Raw genomic sequence first — 20,554 nt, forward strand, 5'->3', positions numbered from 1 at the left:
ATCAGCCCATGTTTGATGTGAATGCAGGTCACTCTTATGTGGATGGTGAATCCAATGGTTCAAAACAGAGCATTGATGATGAGTTGGGTATTCCTTCTATTGTTACACCTAGAGTAAGGAAGACCAGGGATGTTTTGAGAGCACCTGGGAGTGAACCTACTTTGCGCAGGTCTACCAGAGCTAGGTATCCTATGGATAGGCTGAAATATGATGGATTTATAGCCATTCACTATGTATATATGGTCAAAGGGATACAAGAACTAGAACCCACTTCTTTTGAGCAAGCCATGGGAAAAGAAAAATGGGAGAAAGCTATAGATGAAGAGTTGGGTATTCCTTCTATTGTTACACCTGGAGTAAGGAAGACCAGGGATGTTTTGAGAGCACCTGGGAGTGAATCTACTTTGCGCAGGTCTACCAGAGCTAGGTATCCTGTGGATAGGCTGAAATATGATGGATTTACAGCCATTCACTATGCATATATGGTCAAAGTGATACAGGAACCAGAACCCACTTCTTTTGAGCAAGCCATGGGAAAAGAAAAATGGGAGAAAGCCATGGATGAAGAAATGGATGCCTTGGAAGAAAATGCTACATGGGAATTGGTACCTTTGCCTAAAGGTAAGAATGCAATTGGCTATAAGTGGGTTTATAAGGTGAAGCACAATGCAGATGGTTCTGTGAACAGATACAAGGCAAGATTGGTAGTCAAGGGGTATGCACAAACATATGGCATTGATTATGAAGAAACATTCAGTCCGGTTGCAAGGATGGCAACCGTAAGAGCAGTCATTGCTATGGCTGCATCAAAGGAATGGTCTTTACATCAGATGGATGTAAAGAATGCCTTCTTGCATGGTGATTTGCAAGAAGAGGTCTATATGGAGCAGCCACCAGGTTATGTGCATGATGTTCATCCTGAGTTTGTTTGCAGGTTGAAGAAAGCCTTGTATGGCTTGAAGCAAGCACCTAAAGCATGGTCTGACAAGATAGGACAGTATCTTATCACTATTGGCTTTCAGATTTCCAAGGCAGATTTCTCACTTTATGTGAGAAAAACAGAGAATGGTATTATGCTACTTGTCATTTATGTTGATGATTTGATTATGACAGGTGACAGTGATGAAGATATCCTTCATGTGAAAATGCTATTGAAGCAGAAGTTTGAGATGAAGGATTTGGGAGAGCTGCGTTATTTCTTGGGTATTGAGGTGATTAGATCACCAAGTGGGATACGGCTCTTGCAGAGGCAGTATGGATTGGACATGCTGTCCAAATATGAGATGACAGGCTGTAAGCCTATTTCAGTTCCTTTGGAGCAGAATGCAAAGCTGAGCGCAAATGCAGGTGAGCTTCTGGAAGACCCTACTATGTATAGATGCATAGTAGGAAGTTTGATTTATATGACTATTACCAGGCCAGATTTGAGCTATGCTGTTGGATTGGTAAGTTAGTTTATGCAGGCTCCAAGGAAACCGCATTTGGATGCGGCTAGACGCATACTCAGGTATGTGAAGTCCACATTGCAGTATGGACTACTTTATGAGACTGGGGTTCAGATACAGCTACATGGATACACTGATGCTGATTGGGCTGGTAGTATTTCTGATAGACAATCTACCAGTGGATATGTGTTCTCTTTTGGGAGTGCTGCAGTCACTTGGAGCAGCAAGAAACAGCCTACAGTTGCCCTGTTGAGCACAGAGGCTGAGTACAGGGGTGCAGCAATGGTTACATGTGAGGTAGCTTGGTTGCATAAGCTACTTTATGATATGCATCAGTCTACAGATGGGCCAGTTGTCATTTATTGTGACAACATGAGCAGTATACACTTGGCAAATAACCCAATCTATCATGCTAGAACAAAGCACATTGAGGTGCATTATCACTATGTGCGGGAGAGGGTTTTACTAGGTCTTATTGATCTAGTTTATGTCAGCATGGAGGATCAGGTAGCTGACATATTTACGAAGGCATTGGGCGCAGAGAAGCTGCGCAAGTTCAGAGACCTGCTTGGTGTGCAAGAATTGGGATTGAGTTTGAGGGGGAGTGTTGAGATATCGAGCTCCACTCGTGATATGCCAGGGTGACCGTTGTGCGTTTATGTCACCGACTTGTCAGTTGCAGATGCGGTTGGTACACCGCCCATGAATGATAGCTAGATGACAGCTATCCTTATCTATTCTAGTTCGTGGCTCAGTTAGTATGCCACCTTAGTTAGTTGAGTTTGGTTTGAGACCCATATATAGGGTTCTTCTATTTCTATGTACTTGAGTTCTTTTTGGCTTACACAACTAAGAAGAGGAAAATTGTTTTCAGCCTCCACCTTTGTGTGTATTCCCCCATTGTGCAAGCAAGAAAGCTACAAGTGAGACTCCTTCCTTCTCTCCCACAATCTTGACAATAATCAAGTCATCCACATCGATCACTATGATGACCAAACCTGCATCTCCCTTTCTCACATAAAGTGAGTGATCAACATCAGAAATATAAAATCCAATATTAACAAGATACTCTCAAATCTTGTCAGACCATGCTCTAGGTGCTTGCTTCAGCCCAAAGAGTTCCTTGTTTAACCTGCACACATATGTGGGATGCTCTAAATCCTCATAACATGTTGGCTGCTCCATATACACTTCTTCTTGCAATTCACCATGCAAGAAGGCATTCTTTACATCCATTTGCTACAAACTCCAACCTTTGGCTACTGCCAAGGCAATCCCACATCTAATAGTTTCCATCCTAGCAACTAGACTGAATGTATCTTCATAATCTATGCCATATGTTTGAGCATAGCCTTTTGCAACCAGCCTAGCCTTATACCTACTAATTTAACCATCTACATTATGCTTAGCTTTGTAAACCCACTTACAACCAATAGCTTTCTTACCCTTAGGCAAGAGTACCAAATCCCAAGTCTTATTGGCTTCCAATGCAACCATCTCCTCATCCATTGCTGCATCCCAATGAGCATGACCAGTGGCAACCTCAAAACAAGTGGACTCAACATCCTCAACTAGTTTCACCATATAAGCATAATGGTAAGCTTCATAACCTTCAAAGCCAAATCTTTTAACAGGGTATCTGACCCTAATAGACATGCATACCACTAGATCACTCAATGGAGCCTTTACATTACTATGAGCTCTTTATACACTTGGTGTCTTGTGGACTGAAGGATGTCAAGAATCCAAATGTGGAGTTGATCATGGTGTATACAAAATGATTGACACATAATTATGGTGGACTGTAATAGACAAGGAGCTCCATGATTACAGATAGAAGACACACAATATGCACACTCAATAAATTTTCTCCTTTTTTTTTCATTGCATAAACTGGTTACATATATAAAGGAGAAGATGCTCCATCAATGATCTCTCACACTTTCCATGTGTGTCCCCATGTGACACTGTACAACCCACACTTTACATGTGTGCCCTATGTGGCATACATTTAGTCCACATCTTTCATCCATATTCATGCACCATACAATCTTAAGCACATAAGAGTTCTTTCACATATACATGCCCGCAAACATCGAAGCTTACATTCTCAACAATCTTATCATTGAATAAGACTGTAGGGAGGAGGACCTTGTACCCATATAGGGCCTCAAAACATGAAACTCCAATGCTAGAGTGGATGGAGTTATTATAGGAAGACTCAGCCAAGTGAAGCCATGTATCCCAATTATGTTGTACATCATGGAAAAAGTGCCGCAAATATGTCTCAAGCCATTTGTTTACTCTTTTAGTCTGGCCATCAGTTTGAGGGGTTGGTACCCATTGATGTGAAAACTGTCTACCAAAATTTTCTCATAAACTTAGCATCCCAATCATGTACTATGACTTGTGGTAAGCAACGCAACTTGAAGATATATTCCATCAACTGAGTGGCCACTTGAGAGGCAGTGTATTGGGTCTTAGTGGAGATAAAGTGGCAGCTTTGGTGAGGTGATCAATTACCACATATATACTGTTCCATTTTTTTTTGTCACGAGGAGTCCACTGATGAAGTCCATTGTGATATGAGTCCATTTCCCTTTAGGAATAGAGAGGGGCTACAAGAGGCCACTGGGCTTGAGTGTATTGTCCTTTTTCTATTGGCATGGGACACATTAGGTCACAAAGTCCTTGACATCCCTCCATAGGCCTTCCCAATGAAATCTCTTGGAAATCCTATCATATGTTTTGAAAACACCCAAATGACCAATAGTGGGAACAGGATGTATCTCTTCCATGATCTTCTGTGGGGAAGTGTGTGGGATGACGATCTTGCCATGGGACCAAATAAGTCCATGCTTGAGCTGATATTGGGAGTTTTCAGCCATGACCCCATGCTATAATTTTTGGAAGACATGGCTGAAGTTATCATCTAAAAAATAAGCTTCTTAAGGCTCTTCAATCCAATCACTATGCAACTGTGAGATAGAGAATGCTCTACATGCCTACATCCAAGAGAGTGAATCAACCACTACATTATCTTTTTCCCGAGTGTAAGAAATATCAAAGTCATACTTTTGTAATGTTTCCACCCATTGCCTTTGCATAGGAGTCAAAGTGGACCGAGTCAAGAAGTATTGGAGGACTTGATGGTCACTTTTTATTTAGAAGTGGCTACCATACAAATAGTGGTGCCATTTCTTGATAGAATGGAGGATGGCCAACATCTCCTAGTCATACACATTCATCAACATCTCCTTATCATCAAGATTGTTTCTCTCAAATGCAATCACACCATGCTCTTGTAGCAATACTACACCAATACTCCTGTTACTAGCTTCACAATGAATGGTAAACACCTTGAGAAGTCGGGGTGACAAACAAGGATGGGGAAGGAAGTAAGCATTTCCTTCAACAGCTTGAAGCTTTGACCAGGAGTGGCATCCCAAAAGAATGATTCCTTTTTTAATTAATTAGTCAAATGTACTACAATGGTAGCATAGTTCATAATGAAGTGTCTATAAAGTGAAGACAGACCAATGAAGCTATGCAATGAAGTGGTGGTGAATGGAGTGGATCAATCCCTAACACATTGCACCTTATTTGGGTCTGCCAGTATGCCATTATTGCTCATAGTGTGTCCCAATTAATCCATAGATGTTTGCATGAAGATACATTTTCTCTCCTTAGCAAAAAGAGTTGATTTTCTCTCAATTTGTCAAACACCCTTCTGACATGTGTCAAGTGCTCCTCTTGTGAGTTGTTGTAAATGAGGATTTTGTCAAAGAAGACGAGCATAAACTTGAACAGAAAGGGTTGAAGAATTTTATTCATGAGGCTTTGAGATGTGGCAAGGACATTTGTCAATCCAAAAGGCATCACTATAAAATGATAAAGCCCACGATCAATCTTGAAGGTAGTTTTGATCTCATCTCCCTCCCTCATACTAATCTGATGGTAGCTAGAGTGTAAATCAATCTTAGTGAAAAATCATACCCCTTTCAACTCATCCAGCAAGCCATCAATCCATGGGGTGGGGTAACGGTTCTTCACTGTGATTTTGTTCAAGTCTCTGTAGTTAATGCACATGCAAAAAGAGCTATCTTTCTTCTTGACTAACACGACAAGGGATGCATAAGCGGAAGAACTCGATTCAATAAAACCCATCTCCAATAGCTGCCTGACTTGCTTTTTCACCTCTTCATGTTCACACTTGGATAATGTGTAAGGTGGCTTGTTTATTGGCTTTGGAATGAGGCTGCAAATAAAGTGGGTGGTCCACTTTCCTCTTAGGGGGGAGGACTGTAGGCATCTAAAAAAGATCACCATACTCCTCAAGTAGGGCTTGCAAGGCTGAATCCTTAGATACCTCAAAGGGCTGACGTGAATTGTCCTTATTCAATTGCAAGACAAAGATCTACGATAATTTTTTAAACTCTCGTTTGAGTTGCTTTGTTGTAATGAGCTAAAAATCGACATGATCTTCAATTCCCTCTAAGCATATGAGTTATCCATGCATCACAAACTCCATGTAGAGTTTAAAGAAGTTTATAGAATTTTTCCCCAATTATTTCATCCAATCACAACACAAGAAAACATCAATGGGGACCATATCTAAGGCAATTAGGTCAACCAATGCCACATAATTTTCAGCCAAGTATAGGGAAATTGTGGGGCATACATGTGTGTTGATGTCTTCTTTTCCATTTGCTACTTGGACCTTCAAGGTGTGGTGTAATTCACTGGGGGTGCATTTCAATGGGTCATTGGATAATTTATTAACAAAATTGTGAGTGCTACTAGTGTCCATAAGGATGAAGGCATGCTTCCCATGGATACTACCTTGAATGCATAGGGTACTAGGACTCTGAGAACATGTCCAAGGATCCAAGCAGATGGAGCAAAGGGAGGTGGTAGTTCAGTGGAATGTCAAATCAAGTATCTGGGATGGAAAACCACCTCGGGTCAAAAGGAAACCCATCCTATGGGTCATAGAACTACTCATTATCCAAATCCTCAGCATGCTTCACATGGTCAATAGGTGGGTGATCCTCATCATTATGCCAATCTTTGAGGACATACATGCCATGAACCTTGACTTTAGCTATCTTGTCAGAAGAGAGGGAGAGAGACAGAGTGGAGCAGAAGATGAGCCTCAGCTCATTGTTGTTCTTCTTTCATTTTTCTTCCATCATATTAACTGAAAGAGACTTGCAGACATAGGTATGACTAACCAAGATTAACTATGGTTAAGTCTGACTACACTAACTTATTGAATGCCACACACATGTATAGATATATCCAGCTAATGTCGATCGCACACATAAAGATAGATTGACTGAAGAGTAACGGGAGCTTGATATTCTAACACTCCCCCTCAAGCGCAAACCATCTGATAAACTCCAAGTAGTTGTCTGAAATATATGAAATTTTCTTTACCAAGAGACTTGGTAAATATATTTGCTACCTGGTCTTAAGTCTTCACATGAATCAAGTCACTCTTCCCTATAACAACCATTTCTCTGATGAAATGGTAGTGAACCTCAATATGTTCGGACCTAGCATGGTAGACACGATTGCTAGCCAACATAACACTACTCAGGTTATCATAGTGCAATCTCACTCTCCTTTCTAGTTATATTCCCAATTCTTTGAGTAGTTTCATTAACCAAATTGCTTTGCAAGCCACTAAGACAGCTCCCCTGTACTCCGATTCTATACTAGACAATTCAATAGTAGGCTATTTCTTACTCTACCAAATAATCATACTGCTTCCCAATCCAAATGCATAACCACTGGTTGACCTCTTGTCTTAGGAAAAACCAGCCCAATCAGCATCAGTAAACCTTGTCAAGTCAAGGGATTTTCCATATGCATAAAACAACCCATAATGTGTAGTACCTTTTACATATCTCATGATCCTCATGACTATATCTAAATGTGGTTTGCGAGGCTTCTGTATGAACTGACTAATCAGCCCCACTGCATAACATAAGTCAGGACGACGGGTAATAGTCAACTATATGAAGCTGCCCACTATCTATCGATACATCATCACATTCTCTATGTCATTTCCAACATCAATTTGTAGCTTGAGATTCTAATCAAGAGCTGTCTCCATAGGCTTGCATTCAGCCATACCATACTTCTATAACATATCATGAGCATACTACTTGTGTAGTAGCCATATACCGAGAGGTGTAGAGACTACCTCAATCCCAAGAAAATACTTTAGTTCACCAGGGTCTTTGGCTCTAGATTCAGCCTGTAAACATGATTTAATTTCAAAAATGCCCTCTTTATCATCTTTATGATGATAAGATCATCTAGATAAACCACTAGAAACACATATCTATGATTTGTGTTCTTCGTGAACATACTGTGATCTGCATCACCTAATCTAAATCCATCTTGCTGTAAATAACTCCTGATCTAAGCATTCCATGCTCTAGGTGCCTACTTCATCCCATATAAAGCCTTTTTCAACTTACATACATGTGTAGGAAAGTTCTCGTGATGAACATAGCCTTCAAGCTGCTCCATATATACTTCCTCAACCAAATCACCATTCAAGAAGGAATTCTTGACATCCATTTTCCATAACTTCTAGCCTTTGCATGCTGCCAAAGCAATGACAGTTCTAACTATTTCCATTTTAGCTACCGAAGTGAAAGTCTACTCATAGTCAAGGCCATACTACTGCCCATACCCTTTTGCAACCAACCTAGCCTTATAGCATCTAACAAACCATCTGACTTGCACTTAACCTTGTACACCCATTTGTAGACAATTGGGACTTTGCCTTCAAGAAACTCAACCAATTCCCATGTCTCATTTTCATCCAGGGCTGCATACTCCTCATCCATGGAAACACACTAGTTATCATCTAAAACTGCATCATCAAACTTTGTAGGTTCTTTGGAATGTGTCACACTAGCCATATATGCATAATGGCAAGCTGAATAATTAGTGTATGTAAACCTTTCAACTATATTTCTTACTCTCTCAAATCTCTATAACTGTGGCTCTTACCTCTCATGAGACAGTACATAACGACTTTGCCTTGCTCCAGGCATCATAACAGATGGAATGCCCAACTCACTATCCAAAATGTCACTGTTAGATGACTCATAACCTACTGTAAGTGGACTTGTCACATCCTCAAGCATCTTTTATTTTTCCTTATCCAATCTCCCCCTCACTAACATATCCATGTTAGTGGACATAGTACAACTCCGCAAGCATCTTGACCAAGGACTTTCTGTAGGTGACCCATCACTTGTAGGACCACTCATAGATGCACTTACGGTAGGTGTATTCTCAACATTACTAGTGCTAGTTGATCCATCACTAGCCACTACAATAGGATTACCATACCACGATTACAGCTCATCAGAACATCTCTACTAATGAATGTCTCATGTGTAGATGGTACATAATACTTGTAAGCTTTCTCGTCTTGTGCATAACCAAGGAAGATACTCTTAACAGCTTTAGGATCCAATTTCTTTCTCTTTTCATCAAGAACATGCACATATGCAATGCTGCCAAATACCTTCAAGTGTGAAATGTCAAGTTTATGACCATACAACTTCTCATATGGAGTTACATCATGAATCCCTATGTTAGGGGTTCTATTCAACACATAGGCAATAGTTACTACTGCTTCAGCCCAATAACCATTTGGAAAACTCTTCTCATTCAGCATTGCTCTTGCCGATTCCATCAATACCCTATTTTTCCTTTCTGCTACACCATTTTGCTACGGTGTATAACTATAAGTTAATTGTCTCCTAATCCCATGTTTAGCAAGATACGTGTCAAAGAAATTAGAGATATATTCTCCACCTCCATCTGATCTAAGACATGAAATTTTACAGCTCCACTCATTTTCAGCATGCTTCTTGAAATCCTTGAATGTATCAAACACATCATCCTTATGTTTTAGTATATAAAGCCAGGTGTAAATATTACTGAAATCATCAATGAAGAATACATAGTAACGAGCACCACCAAACGAAACACACCTGGTACTCTACTGAAATCATCAATGAAGAATACATAGTAACGAGCACCACCAAATGAAAAATTATGAGACACACTCCATACATCTGAATGTACCAACTGCAAGAGTCGTGAGCTATTTCGTACATGTCTCATAAATGGAAACCATGCTTGCTTTCCAATCCGGCATGCATCACATACATGTCCAAAGTCATGATTCTTGAACTTAGGCAGTCCAAGCACAATCTCCTTCTAATGCATAGATTTTAGCTTTCGTACATTCACATGGCTAATCCACTTATGTCATATCTCAACATCCCGTATAGCACCATCATCATGTGCAAACATGGCTACTTTCAATTCTAGAATTGACACATCAAGAGTAAACATTTTGTCATCTCTTCGGCATCTAGCAATTTGTAGCCATTACTATATTCTTTAACAAAGCATCCATCTCTATTAAATCTCACCTAACAGATTCTGTTTTGCGATCAGTCCAACTGACAAAAGATTCTTGGTTATTGTAGGTACATGTAGTACATCATGCAAGCTCTTTTTCTTGCCATCAAGTATTAATAAATGTACAAGTCATTTATGTTGAATAGTATGTTGGGTATCATCCCTAGTATAAACATGTCCATGTGAACGTGCAACCATCTCATTAAACCATTCTCCATGGGGTGTCCTATGATTCGAAGCCCCTGAATCAATGTACCATTTCTCATCTTAGTTCTGTCTAGATGCATACTTAGACACATGCTGCATGGCAAACAACCTGTCAACCTGCTCGTCATGAGCACCGCTAGAAGATGCATAGTACCCATGGTGTTTGCCCTTTGCCTTTCATATCTCCCTGCTTCTTGTAACAATCCTTTGCAATGTGTCCATATCTGTCACAGTAGTGATACTCCTTATCTCTATTTGGCTGATCATTTTGATTGCCATGAACTAGATTCACCACCTCTACCATGGGGTGATCTCCCCTTGCCTCTAAAGCCACTAGATCCACGATAGCCTTGTGTATTTGTGCTATGCTAGGCATTCTGTTGATGTTGTCTATAAGTGTTTTGAGTGTCTTCTCGACCTCAAAAAGAGCCACGGCCTTTGTTGTCTCTGCCGCACTAGCTAGAGTAAAGAACAGTGTCTCTATTTTGAGACATTCTAGAACCTGTATTAAGCCCAAGCTTAACTTCCTCATGTAGTAGCAAAGTAATCAGCTCATCCCAATCAGGGGATTCAACTCTCATAGAAATAGACATATCAAATGCTTTATATTCTTTTTTGGGTCCATTCAATGTCACTACAATCATATCATCCTCAAACACTGAACATCCAATGGTGGCAAGTTGATCCACTATGTTTGTGATCTCTGTAGTGTAGGCCTGAATGTTTCTACCATTCCTAGACATGTTATTGAATTGTTGCTTTAGCTGAATCTTTCTTGCATGTGTTACATTTTGATAATTCTTCATGAGTATTTCCCATGCACCCTTTGGAAAATTGCATCCAGTAATCTGTATAACCATAGCATCTGATATACATAAGAAAAACCAATGTAACAACTTGCATGTTCTCTTAGTCCATAGCTTATGAGCCATTTTTTGATCATTTGTCGGATTCCTTTTATGTATTTTAGGTTCAGCCTTATCACTTGTACATAAGTCCCAATAACCTTTGCCAACCAAAAAATTCTTCATACAGAACTTCCATAAAGCAAAATTTTTGTTGTCTAGCTTTTCTCCCACAATTTGAGTGATATTGTCAGCGCCTTGAGTATTTGCCATAGTTGCAGATTAGGTATTCAGTGAAATATACAACCTATAAGTACCTGACTCCTTGTCCTATAGTTCAGGACCAGTTTCCTGCTATTAAGGACAGTTTCCTACAATTCAAGACAATTTTCATAACAACTTGCTTGCTATAAATTGTATTCCAACAATGAAAAAACATAGTCAACTGAGCATAAACCAAGCTCAAATAAGCTCAAAACATTCTATGGTAGTGGCAAAACATCCCAGCAACAAACTATGACCATACAAGTATCAATGTTTGTACTATATATTGCAAGTAGCAGTGCCAAATACAGCTAGCCCAATACTATAACCAATAGTATTTTCTCTGTTAAAACAAGAGTATTCAGACCTCAAAACAGTCCCAAAACATCTCATTCAGTTGCCACTCTATGCAGGAGTGGATACATGTCCAACCGGTCAAAATATATTGCATGCATGTCAAGTGAAAATAACCAATCAATACCCTGGTATAACTAGCAACAAATCAGTCCAAACTTTGGACTTTCAGCACCCACAATATCCCAAAAAGCATCTACCACTCAAGTTGTATGATCCAAGCATTTGTCAATAGCAAATAAGCATCACAGATACTTCAACCCTGTAGGTATATTGTTTCCAAATTCAGGACAACAACTAGCTCACTGTTTCGAGCCTATAAATAAGCTCCAAAACTGAGCATTTAACACTCCAATATCATTGCTCAAATGCATGATAATAAGGGCATATACATTGTTAGGATGAAAGCGGCCCACTACAAGGGAATGGGGCAATAGCAACGGCCATTTGCGACACAAAAAAGCGGTGTCTCTATTTGCGTCGCTATATGTGTCGCTATTTGCTTCGCTATTAGCATTGCTAATTCTATTAGCGATGCAAATAACGACGCATATAGCAATGCAAATAACGATGCTTTTAGTGATGCATATAGCGATGCTAATAGCAACGCATATAGCGACGCCGGTCTGAGGAAGAAGTTTTGAAAACTCGAGCGTAACATTTGTCGAGAAATCATTTGCGAGAAAGAATGAAAGAGAGAGCGAAAGAGCTTAAAGCTTTGAGAGAGAGAGAGAGAGAGAGAGAGAGAGGGGGGGGAGCTCATCACCATTGTCACCACTGCCACCACTATACACGAAGAAGAAAGAGAAGTATGCAAGGGAGAAGGGAGAGAAGGTGCAAAGAGAAGGTACAAAGGGTTTCATCTTCAGGCCTTTGAGGTAGGTACATTGTCTCTTCTTGCTTTATTTTTGTGTTCTCTTGTTTTGTTTTTTTGTTTTTCTTTGCAAAGAGATACATGGAAAGAGAGAAAGGGAGGATGGGAGAATGGGAGAATAATGAAGGGAGATGAAGAGAGAAAGAGGAAGAGAAAGGAAACAAAGAGAAAGAGGAAGAAATAAATGAGAGATGAAGGGAGGGAGAGAGGATGAGTAAGAGAAACAACGAGAGAGAGAGGGGGGAGAAACAAAGAGAGAGGAAACAAAAAAAGGAAAATAGAGAGAAAAAGAGAGGGGGAGAGAAATAGAGAGAGGGAGAGAGAAGGAAGAGAGGAGGAGGAGGTAGAAAAGAAGGGTGAGGCAAAGAGAGGAAAGAGAGTGAAAAGGAGAGAGAGAGGGGGAGAAAGAGAGAGAGAGAGAAAAAATAGAGCAAGAGAGAGGGAGAGAGAAATAGGAAAACAATGAGAGAATGAGAGAGAAGGTTAATAAAGAAAAGCAAAGGGAGAGGGGGGATAGAGAGATAAAGAGAGGTGGGGTGACATTTCTTTCAATATCTTTGTTTCTTAAGCTTTTTATTTTCTATCTCTTATTGTCTTTGCAATGAGATGAGTTGAGTGAGAGTGGGGAGGGAAGGAGGGAGAGAAATAGAGAGAAGAAGGGAGGGGAAGGAAGAGAGAGATGGAGAGAAATAAAAAATGGGAGAGAGAGGGGCTTCATAAAAAAGTGTCAAAACTCGAGCATGGCATTTTACAGGTTTGTAAACAAGCGAGAGAGAGAGAGAGAGAGAGAGAAGGAGAGAGAGAGAGAGAGAGAGAGAGGCCGCTGCCACTAACACCATCCATGAAGAGCGAGGAGACAAATGTAAAGGAGAAGGAAGGAACTCCCGAAGGAGAAAAAAATGAGAGAAGTACGAAGGGATTCTTCTTCAAGCTTTGAGGTAAGTGCATTATCTCTTCTCTCTTTATTTTTCTATTTTCTTTACTTCTCTCTTTCTTTTTGTTGATGAAGAGTGTATAGAGAGAAGAAGTGAGAGAGATCAACGTGTGCAAGGGAGATTGAAAGAGAGAGAGAGAGAGAGAGAGAGAAAGAGAGGTCACTGCCACCGCCAATCCACCACAAAAAGAGAGGGAACAACTGCAAAGAAGAAGGAAGGAACCTATGAAGAAGAAGAAGAAGAAGGAGAGAAGCATGAAAGGATTCTTCTTCAAGCTTTGAGGTAAGTGCATTACCTCTTCTCTCTTTGTTTTTCTCTTTTCTTTACTTCTCTCTTTCTTTTCTGTTGATGAAGAGTGTATAGAGAGAAGTAAGAGAGATCAACGTGCGCAAGGGAGATTGAGAGAGAGAGAGAGAGAGAGAGAGAGAGAGAGGTCACTGCCACTGCCAATCCACCACAAAAAGAGAGGAGACAACTGCAAAGAAGAAGGAGGGAACCCGTGAAGGAGAAGAAGAAGAAGGAGAGAAGCGCAAAGGGATTCTTCTTCAAGCTTTGAGGTAAGTGCATTATCTCTTTTCTCTTTGTTTTTCTCTTTTCTTTACTTCTGTCTTTCTTTTTGTTGATGAAGAGTGTATAGAGAGAAGAAGTGAGAGAGATCAACATGCACAAGGGAGATTGAGAGAGAGAGAGAGAGAGAGAGAGGTCGCTGCCACTGCCAATCCACCAAAAAAAGAGAGGGGACAACTACAAAGAAGGAGGGAACCTGTGAAGGAGAAGAAGAAGAAAGAGAGAAGCGCGAAAGGATTTTTCTTCAAGCTTTGAGGTAAGTGTATTCTCTTCTCTCTTTGTTTTTCTCTTTTCTTTACTTTTCTCTTTTTTTTTTGTTGATGAAGAGTGTATAGAGAGAAGAAGTGAGAGAGATCAATGTGCGCAAGGGAGATTGAGAAAGAGAGAGAGAGAGAGATAGAGAAAGAGAGAGAGGTCGCTGCCACTGCCAATCCACCACAAAAATAGAGGGGACAACTACAAAGAAGAATGAGGGAATCCATGAAGGAGAATAAGAAGGAGAGAAGCGCGAAATGATTCTTCTTCAAGCTATAAGATAAATGCATTATCTCTTCTCTCTTTGTTTTTCTCTTTTCTTAACTTCTCTTTTTCTTTTTGTTGATGAAGAGATGTATAGAGAGAAGAAGGGAGACAGATCAACACAAGGGAGATTGAGGGAGAGCAAGAGAGAGAGAGAGAGAGAGGCTACTACTGCCACTACCATTGCCACCGCATCCACTGAAAGAGAGGGGACAACTACAAAGGAGAAGGAGGGAACCCGCAACCTTTGTCTCTTCTCCATCTTGCCCTCCTCAAGCTTGCATGGCATGCACCAAACAAGCATGTCCCTGTTTCTCGGTCATGGGGAGGCCTCATGCCAAAGCCCGCCACCTAAAGCACAAGGTGGAGCCTCCTCTAGTGCAGCAATAGGTGCTCCCCATAGAGCACAACGACCACTAGAGAAGAAGAGGAGATGGAAAATGGGCACTATCGACCTTCGGGAGATAAGGAGAATGTAGTGCGGATACGAGATTCTCATCCCGAAAAGATCTTTTCATAAGGACGTTGTTCGGGAAGTCATGCAAGGCTTGGAGCTAAAAGGGATGGAAAGATTTTGGGCACGAGTGCGAGACAGCCCACCAGTAGGAAGGTAGACTACTGTAGCTATGATGATAGAAAGAAGAGCCTACATGATGTACTACATGTACCTTCTATTACCAAGAATCTATTGTCAATTGGATAGATGGCAGAACAAAATTTGCAAGAATCTATTGTCGGTTGGATAGATGATTTCAACTGATACACATGGCTGTACATTCGGAAGTACAAGGATGAGGTACTCGATGTCTTTAAGCAAATGGGTTTATAAAGAGAAATGCAAGTCAGATGGTTCGTTGGAAAGGTATAAAGCCCGGCTCGTTGTAAAGGGATATGCACAGCAATATGGCCTAGATTATGAGGAGACTTTCAGCTTGGTTGCCAAGATGGAAATGGTGAGAATAGTCATTGCATTAGCAGCTTCTAAGGGCTGAAAATTATGAAAAATGGATGTCAAAAATGCATTCTTGAATGGTGACTTGCTTGAAAAGGTATATATGGAGTAGCGTGAGGGTTATGTACACGATTTGAGGTGTATATGGATGCTCGCTAGCAACCCCATCTATCATGCTAGATCCAAATACATAGAGATTCATTACAATTTCATCAAAGAAATGGTACTTGCAGGACAAATTGATCTACTTCATGTGAAGACAAAAGACCAGGTAGCCGATATCTTTACCAAATCACTTGGTAAAGAGAAATTCGTTCGTTTCAGGGATCTACTTGGAGTACAGCAACTAGTTTGAGCTCAAGAAATGGACTTTGAGAAGAGGGAGGATGAGCTTGATTCTTTTGATCTTAAAACACCTCCATCCATTGAGATTGAGGGTGAAGACAAGAAAGAAGAGATGGAAGATGACTTAGATGTAGGTAAAAACAAAAAGAAAGAAAAAGCGCTTAGAGACACTACACTACTTAGAGACACTACCACTCCCTATATAAGTGTTTTTGGCTCCAACACCATGGTATAACTCTTACAGATGTCCAAATGCTCCCCCAAAAAGACTTGAACAAGTTTGGAATAAGTTGGAGTGAGTAGAAGATCAATGGGACTTATTCATACCTCAGGGTCTTGACTATAATGAAAGCTTGAAGTGAAGCTCTTCTTCTTGGGCCTAACAAGTGATAAAAAAGCTCCTTGAGTAATACTTTTTTGAATTGATTATATCTAGCTTTTGCAATCACAAGCTCTTTTTCTTCTCGGGCCTAACAAGTGATAAAAAAACTCCTTGAGTAATACTTTTTTGAATTGATTATATCTAGATTTTGCAATCACAAGCTCTTTTTCTTCTCGGGCCTAAGCAAGTGATGAAAAAGCTCCTTGCTAAATACATTTTTGAATTTATTATGTCTAGCTTTTGCAATCAAAGGATTCAGTTTTCTTTTTTAATCTGATACACAATTTTTAGACATTAGGTGTAGGTGACATTGGAAAATGAATTATGCAAGAATATTTAGTGCATATAGCTAGAAGGGTGGCAAGGTTGCATGCCCTGCCACCTAATTTTTTTTCCCCTCTGTAACCATCGCTATTTGTGTCAAAATTTTACTCTGCAACCATCACTATAAGTGTCCCTATTAGCGTCACTATTTGCGTTGCAAACACAATTAGCAACGCTAATAGCGACACAAATAGCAACGCTTGTAGCGACACAAATAGCGATGCTAATAGCGACAAATCGATCGCGTCACTAATAGCGATGCGAATAGTGATGACCGGGGTACTTTTTTCCATGAGTAATTTGATTGCTTTAAACGTCGCTATTGGGTCTATATGTTGTAGTGACCAATTCCCTGGAATCACCTGCTGTTTACTACAATAAACAACCAGTTTGTACATGTCTATGCTAAATATCTCAAAATCTATGAGGACTTTGAAAAAACTTTCTGCAAAGTTGTAGGCCGCATCGAAACAGTCAGGATTCGTGAGCCATTTCTCCAAAAACCATTTCTGTAGCAAGATATAGCTTTTGTAAAAAAAACGGGCTGCAGGCACAGTCTCCTTGGATGACATTTTCTTAAGATCTGATGTCTTGATGTCAAGTGGTCACTGCCAAGCCTTCAGGCTTCAGGCATTCAAGCTCTGATACCATGTTGGAAGAGAGGGAGAGAGACAGAGTAGAGTAGAAGATGAGCCTCATCTCGTTGTTGTTCTTATTTCATTATTCTTTCATTATACTAACTGAAATATTCTTTCATTATACTAACTGAAAGAGACTTACACACATAGGTCTGTGTAACCAAGACTAACTATGGTTAAGTCACCGACTACACCGACTTATTGAATGTCACACACATGTATAGTTATATCAGTCACACACATAAAGATAGACTAACTAAAGAGTAACGGGAGCTTGATATTCTAACATATCTTGTAAGGGCACTTAGAGGCATGATTGGCGGTGTACTTATCCCCACATTTAAATCATAGACCTTTTTCCTTATATTCCTTCACAACATCCGATGAAATGAAATGTTGGCCACTAGATCCATGGGAAGGTGATGCAGTGAATTGTTTTGTTTTAGCATCCTTACTCTCAGCATTAGAGCCAAATTTTGTCCCAAAAGTGACTGATTTTCTTTTAGCATGGAAGGTGGGGTAAGTGGATATTTTTGGGTTGTTATTAGACATAAAAGTGCCTGGAAAAATACCTCCATATGGGAATGATCTTGCACGAGTATGGGATTGTCCAGAACCTTGTTGAAAATTTTCATTCTTATGATACTTCATTGCATATCTCTTAGCCAATTCAATCACATTAAATAGTATGGTGGGCTTTCGAGCCATGACATTTTCCGATAGGCTCCATTCCAACCAGATATATACTTATGAAATTTAGCATCATCGTTAATACTCTCCACATACATGGTCAGGTTCATGAATTGATTTTTGTGCTCATGTATATTGAGATTACATTGGTCAAGAGTGTACCATATTGTCAACCAATCTTTTTCCACAAGGAACACAAATACTTGAACCATATGCATTTTAAAGTTTTCCCAATCAATGAACTGATGATTCTATCAATTGATATAGTGCCACCATGTGTGGGTAAATTAGTTAAAGTTTTCCCAATGAAACGTGTCCACTTGTATCTTGAGGACACGTCTTAGCAGTCCATCGAAAAGGATGTCTAGAAAGCTCCGCCCGGCACTCCTATGGAATGTTACGGGGTTTGTGATCTAGGACTTTCTGCGTCTGCCACGTAGCGGAAGTATTCCAACCGTTCCCACTTAGGACCGACCTGAATTAGGGTTTTCCCTATTGGTCATTTCCTAATTGCAACTAGCATCGAACTTGAGCGAACTACTTTACGCAGAAATGCCAGGTCCGAAGCAGATTCACGCTGCACTTGGTTCAAGGAGAATAGGGAACGAGAGGGATGCGAAGCTCAACCTCTCATCCATAAGGCATAGTCCCATTCCGTTCCCCTAAAACAGTGTAAATCAGGATCAATTATAACTCTAGGTCAATGCTTTTGTTGATCCTGTTCTTTGACGATCTCCTGACTGTCCATCGTGATTTGAGAAAAGTTCCACGCCAACCGGGACCACCCATCCATAGGACGGACCTATGGCCACATCCACCGCACTTTCCTCAGGTTGTTTTAGTTATTTTATTACCTAACACATTTAGTTGGACATGTATCAATCAGCTTTCTTAATTAACCCGTTAGGCGCTGGTTCCTTCACGTAATCATAGCACTTGACATAGAAAAAAAATGTCAAACAAGTTCCTTTTTAACAGGTTATCATATTTATCTTTGAAATACATAAAATCCAGCCCGTCGGCTTATCCACAATCTGCCCGAAGGCTATCCAGCAATCCACAGGGATTACTAATCCAAGTTTTCGCCTGTAGACTAGTACGCGGGTCTTGAGATCCAATCCCGAGTCACGTTAGCCTCTTGTACAAGGCCCGGAAGGCGAGGGATTTACGACCAGAGGCCCCCTAGCACCCAAGTGTCCTTCTGCTCCAAGTAGCGCTTAACGGAGAGACCTCTCGCGGCGGGTTCGGTCCACCTTCCTGGCGCGGTTAACAACCCCCTTGGTTAGGGTCAGGCAGGCACTCGGGGGTAACTGAAGCTGCCTCTCCCTTCATGCCTTCAACCTGAAGCATTAGATACCCATTTATCCTTTAATTCTTTGATCAAACAAAGCAAAATAGTGCTCTTAAATCTGTAATAAGCACAATCATTTCCATTGGTTGTTATTATTGGCCAACTGCTAAGGAGTGAATCCTTTTTTCCGAATGCATCTAACACTCGATCTGGGATTACTTGCGACTTGGCAAGGTCCCCTATATCCTGGGTTAGGGCCATACCCTATTAACCCGACTTGGTCAATACCTTAAGTTTATATGTTATTCCAATTTATTGGTCTCTTGCTTTCAAGCAATTATCTTTACCCAAGAAAGATACTATATTAGGGCTATTTTTTATCCTCTTGCAAGATAACTTGCGTAAGAGTCTGCCAACCTCATTCCAAGGAATTTGGCCATTTCCTTGTGATGAATTCACAAGATCGTGCGACTCTACTACTTGTTGCACAAGTATCGCATCAAGCTATGAGACTATTTACCCTTCGAATGGAGTCACGAAACAATCTGTTCATGATTACATTAGGCTGACGTTGTCAGTTCCAAGTTCCATCTTTTTTTAGTGAGAGATTCCTAGCAAAAAACCCTAGATCACTTCTCAAGTATGTTCCGTTGTCCCTACATTCTGTGAATGTGGGCAAGTATTTAGGGTATAGGAGTTTTAGTTTTAGCAATACATGCGACTAGGTCATGTATTAAATCCTAGTTAGTTCTTTGGAATTGAATTAACTCTTTCTAAAATGAGTACTCCGCGGGTTTAGGTGTTTAGGTTTATGCCAATTTAACATATCTACTTTTGAAGATAATTACACTATCATTTCCATAACCACATGACTTATTATCTATGCATAAGTTGATTTTCAAATCCTAACTTTTTCAGTTTAAGATCAAGCATAGGTTAGGTTATAACCTAATTCCAATTAATCATCCTATAACTTATGAACAAGATTCATGCTAAAACATGCAGTCTTTTCTAATAATTATGCAGTTGAAAAAGGATATTTATACTAATTGACTAGAGTTATTCAACTTAAGAATCATTTCATGCCTTGCACTTTCCTATGGATGCCTAGCACTTTCCATAATGACTTATTGCGAAGAAGATATGTCCTAATAATGCGACATGCAATTTATACTTCCATGCCTAAATGGAGTGCACTATCTTAATTCCGTTTTCTAAATATGGACATTAATCTAAGTTCAGTTCATTGAAATGCACAAAAATTACTTGCTAGAAATGCATATCAATTTTTTGCTCACTTTATTTTTGTTCGTTTTATTGGAAATACTAATGACCGAACTTGCCCATCGTAAGCTAATTCTTTTAAATTAACCAAAATATTTAAGACGGAAAATGCATCCTATCTCCAAAAATTATCTACGCATGATTGAATTATAACAACGAAAAATAAAAATTAGAA

The sequence above is a fragment of the Lygodium microphyllum genome, chromosome 18 (assembly GCF_053477565.2).
Source record: "Lygodium microphyllum isolate KBCC chromosome 18, Lygodium_microphyllum_v1.1.10, whole genome shotgun sequence".
Taxonomy (NCBI): domain Eukaryota; kingdom Viridiplantae; phylum Streptophyta; class Polypodiopsida; order Schizaeales; family Lygodiaceae; genus Lygodium; species Lygodium microphyllum.